General features: G+C 30.6%; 1 long non-coding RNA gene across 1 annotated transcript; it reads right to left on the bottom strand.

Annotated features, from left to right (window-relative positions):
* Positions 1–534: 534 nt before the first annotated feature.
* On the bottom strand, positions 535–4,735 carry LOC111084088. The gene is made up of 3 exons (XR_002609386.1): positions 4,592–4,735; positions 3,503–3,634; positions 535–632 (listed from the first exon to the last, which is right to left on the bottom strand). It is a non-coding gene; the product is annotated as an uncharacterized LOC111084088 (long non-coding RNA).
* Positions 4,736–5,304: the final 569 nt, after the last annotated feature.

The raw sequence follows: 5,304 nt of genomic DNA, 5'->3' as shown, positions 1-5,304 counted from the left end.
TAGTCTTACACTGCTAAATTAGGTACGACTAGCACAGATAGCCCTCGTGTAGCTTTGCATGAAATTCAAAAATAAAACAAACAATATATCAGAATGCATTGATTCATAAGTTGGGTGTCCTCACTATTAATAACACTTTTGGTTATAATCCCAATAATATTTCATATGATTTCTATATGATCTATATGATTTCATATAGACTAGTCCTAAATCCAATTATTGAACCAACAATGCAAAATAATCTTAATAATAAATAGTATATAAGTAAATAAAATTAAATATATAATGTATACTAAACATTTTAACCAATACTGTAATGTAACTATCACACACACAAAAAAAAAACTGCATACATTTCTGTCATTGTAGTGATTTATACTGGTATTAATAAGTTTTATTGATCAGTGTTGATTTTATGAATGAATGACTATAGGAACAAAATATTTCTTCAACTTATTGACAATTATAATTATTCTTTGAGCTTGAAGATCAGTTCAAACTTACCAGTGAAAGTAGTTTATTTATAATTGTGCTTACTTGTGTAAAAAATTCTGCTGGCTCCTGTAATTCGAAGATCATTTTTGTCTCCATCATTTCAAGCCTTTCCAACAGAGAAAATTTTAACACGCGCTCTAGACATGAAAAGGAATAACATAATTCATACCATGGTAATATTTGATAGAGTACACCAGGCACTGTCAATATTTCTACAAATCTTTAGAAAAATAAATAGCTTATTATGAAGTTTTTCATAAGATTTTGTTTTTACTATAAAAACATTTTAAATAAAAAATTTTTCTTAGATTTTAAGGATAAAAAAACAGTGTATAAATGACAAAAATAACTTGCTACACAAAATATTAGTTGTAATTATGGAGATTTTTACTGCCGTAATATAGTAATGTTTGCTATAAATATATAACAGAACTGGTGGTGTTGCTAGTTAATAAGCTATAATAAGTTTTTATAAATTGAAAGAAAATAAATTTTTGGTACAATGACAGATTTGTTTATCATTTAACATTACCTTAAAATTTATGTAAAGTGGTTAGAGCATCCATATTCGGGATCACAGGTTTGGGGGGCTCGATTCTTGGTAATTCCACAAAAAACTTTGTGGTTGTGATGCATATAAAAATGTCTGATATAACACCTGACCACAGCTGGAGAATTCACTGGTCGAAATGTTGTGAAAATAATAATACACATAATAAAGATGAGAATAATAGTCCGAATAATTATACCGTTAGTAATACGGACACCTCATCTCAACATTCTGCAAAACTATATATTTTTATATGTTATCAAAAACGTTACTGTGTTGGAAATATCTCGTATGTTTCACTTTATTTACCAACTGACCAAAAAATATAAATTCACCATATTTTATGTGTTTAATTTCTATTTTCTGAGATAAATTTGTACATTATCATACGTGGTAATGTGAGATAGCAAATTCTACTTGAACTTTATGTTTCAGTTTTAACTTTCATTTTTTATTTCTTCTATCATTTAGTTAAATTATTTTGTTATATTAAAATGCTAACTCACCTAGCCAGAGCACATTGAATTTGAGTATATTTGTGTCATGAAACTTACACAAGCTTCCCCTAGTGGTGAAGTACATTTATTAATGTTGTGAAAAATTATGTAAATTAGCTAGTCACATGAGATGTAATCTCATGGTCTCACCACTAAATAAAACCCTTCCTTGATCTTCAACAAGTTGGTTCACGATTTATAGTTAGAACGAATTACTGATGGTTGTTGCTCGATATTGTTATTTTTCTTGAGAAGTGGTTTAATTTTGGAATATTGTGTATTTTGGAATTTAGGTTTTTTCTTCTTCTGATTCTTTTTCCCAATTAATTTATTTATTGAATTTAATAACACTGATATTTATGTTGTATTGCTTATTAATGTTTGTATCAAGTCCTGGCCAGGCACGGATTTACTAACTATTTTTTTTTTGTATGTGATAAAAGTTGTATTCCAATTGTTTGAAAGTTTTATTTTGAATTTCTGTTGTTGTTACAGTTTAACAAATTGTTTTTTGTTCGACCCTGGTGGTAGTGGCACTTTGTTTCATTCTGTTACAATATTAAACAAAAATAAATTAAATTAAATTTCCATCATGTAATAAATGAGGATTTGTTATTGAACCTTAAGATTTCTCCTACTTAGTCTTCCAGAGTTTGTAAACCTCTGATTAAATTTTAAATCATATTACTTGGTGAAAAAACTATATTTTTAGTATTTTATTGAAAAATACTCATTCCTCACAAGAATGGCTCTAAGTAATATAAAGGGTTAAATATATATTATGAAGCATATTAAATTTCCATCAATTAATGATGTGATATATAGGCATACCATTGTGAAATTATACATACCAGGTGAGAGTAAACCAACCAAGATTTTTTCTACTGGCAGGTCAGGTGATCCTTTGAGGTTATAATCGCCATTATTTTTAAGTGGGGAATAATCAACAGTCACATGAGAAACACATGTGCTTTGAGAGGAATATTGTTATTATTTTGTGTACATAATGGTATATTTTCTCAGTCTGGAACAACTTCTTAACACAAACTTTTTGACATATATATATATATACAGAGGGCTCTTTTCAATAAAGGCACCATTCTTTGTGCATACACACTTTTAATTGGTTTGTGGTTTAAATAAACATTTGTTCATTTTGTTAAATAATGCATACAGTCTCTTTCATTCCTTCTAGCTCAGTTAAAGTCAGATAATTCATACTCTCTTCTTCATACATCTTATTTTGGACCTCCCATTATTCTGTGGAACCTATCTGATCATTCTTAGTGGAAATCAGAGCAACCAAACAAACAATGATCAGTTAACTATGACCAGTTAACTATGACCAGTTAACTATGATCAGTTAACTATGACCAGTTAACTATGACCAGTTAACTATGATCAGTTAACTATGACCAGTTAACTATGATCAGTTAAGTATGATCAGCAAGTTTCAGCAAATCAGATCTTTTAATTCCAGAATTAGGTTAGTACAAGGAATTTAATGAATGTTTTATCTTTCAACTAGAAAGCAAAATCTCAAGAGGGCACAATATCATGTTCTACAGCCTTAACCAACCTTCTTCAATAAAACAGCCTAAAGATGAGCAATCTTTTTCATCTTTAAAGTTCCACCATTTTGATGCTCCATACAACAACTTACAGGGGCTGTAAGTGTTACGTGTTATCATAACAAAGTTTCCTAAAAGTTACAATGCACCACATGTGAAAAACACTAACTGTTGCATCACTTATTGAAATACAGCTACTGGCACAGGTGGAGAAACTATTACAGACATGTATGAAGGACTCGTTAACAATCATGAGAACATTAAAAGATGACCCATAAAACTTTCTTGTTGTAAACAAAAACTCTACACAATGTTAAAGCATCCGAAGGTGGTTAATCTAATAAAACATTATGATATTATAACGTAACGAATGGAAACGAACTACTTACCATCCACAGAAAACCAGTCCTGTTCATTAATGACACACACCATGCTTCTTTTACGATATTCAAATGCAACAGAGTTGGAAACTACAATGCCCTGGCAAGCCACTTGTAGAGTCACCATGCCAGATTCATGAGCTACAAAATGAATATTTTCTGTTACATAAATAACATTTTCTATCAAAAGGTGTAATACCATTCTGTTGGTGTTCAACATACAACTTTATAAAGAGCACTGTAACACCACTTTGTTGGTGTTCAACATACAACTTTATAAAGAGCACTGTAACACCACTCTGTTGGTGTTCAACATACAACTTTATAAAGAGCACTGTAACACCACTCTGTTGGTGTTCAACATACAACTTTATAAAGAGCACTGTAACACCACTCTGTTGGTGTTCAACATACAACTTTATAAAGAGCACTGTAACACCACTCTGTTGGTGTACAACACTCAACTTTATAAAGAGCACTGTAACACCATTCTGTTGGTGTACAACACTGAACTTTATAAAGAGCACTGTAACACCACTCTGTTGGTGATCAACATACAACTTTATAAAGAGCACTGTAACACCACTCTGTTGGTGTTCAACATACAACTTTATAAAGAGCACTGTAACACCACTCTGTTGGTGTACAACACTCAACTTTATAAAGAGCACTGTAACACCATTCTGGTGTTATACACTCAACTTTATAAAGAGCTCAGTAACATGATATATTAATTACTAAGTTTTCATGAACTGTATTGCTTTCAATATAACCTAAAAATATTTTAAATTCTCCATACCAAGGATTACTCTGGGGCAGGAAATATTAGGGGAAGAATTAACTTGGACTTAGATGGATCTTGGCTAATGAACAGAAATGCAGTGACTATAGTTAGTTCTTAACTATCCTGACATGCTAAAAAGAGAAAAATACTAAATAATTAGAATTCAAATGTTATGAAAGTAGTAAAAATTATGATATATTTAAACCAGTAAACAATAAGGTCATAATTGTTCAAGACAGAAGTCAAGGTTTTTTTAAGTATATACACCCAAAAGTTTGGTACACCAGCCAAGAAATTAATGACATTATCTTCACCTGGGCAAAAGCAGCGGAGAACTCCATTTTGTACCAAGGTTGTGGGGGCACTAACACCATCAAATATGGCTGTATATATGGAAGTTCCTGAATTCCATGGTCCTGTGATCAGCACTTTCACTCCACCCTTATAATGATTAAAATGGCAGTAAAATATTTTGTAGTTTTACATAAGTTAATTCTTCCTATCACTAACAGTAAAATATTTTGTAGTTTTACATAAGTTAATTCTTCCTAACACTAACAGTAAAATATTTTGTAGTTTTACATAAGTTAATTCTTCCTAATCACTAACAGTAAAATATTTTGTAGTTTTACATAAGTTAATTCTTCCTATCACTAACAGTAAAATACAAGAATTGAAACTACCAAATACTACCATTAAAATCCTTCAAAAAAATAAGCTGCAATCGAGTTCAGAGGCGATAATTTTGTCACTGTTTTAAAATGCATAATTTTTCAATTGGTATTACATGACACTGATAAGAATGTAATATTTAGTAAGGAACATTGAGCGAGATAGATTAAAGGTCAAGGTGAAAGGACACACTCTTAATTGATGAAGTTGGATGATGTTCAAATTGTTAATGTCATCCTTATTCAAAACCTCATCTCCAAACAACCTCATAAGGAGGAAGCTCATTTCTAAATGTCCTATCATGTTCTTAAGACTAACACAAAACAATGAAAACTCTCTGTAAGATATTTGTCAC

Source organism: Limulus polyphemus, unplaced genomic scaffold, assembly GCF_000517525.1.
Source record: "Limulus polyphemus unplaced genomic scaffold, Limulus_polyphemus-2.1.2 Scaffold13493, whole genome shotgun sequence".
NCBI lineage: Eukaryota > Metazoa > Arthropoda > Merostomata > Xiphosura > Limulidae > Limulus > Limulus polyphemus.
This window is presented reverse-complemented; position numbering and strand designations above follow the sequence as displayed.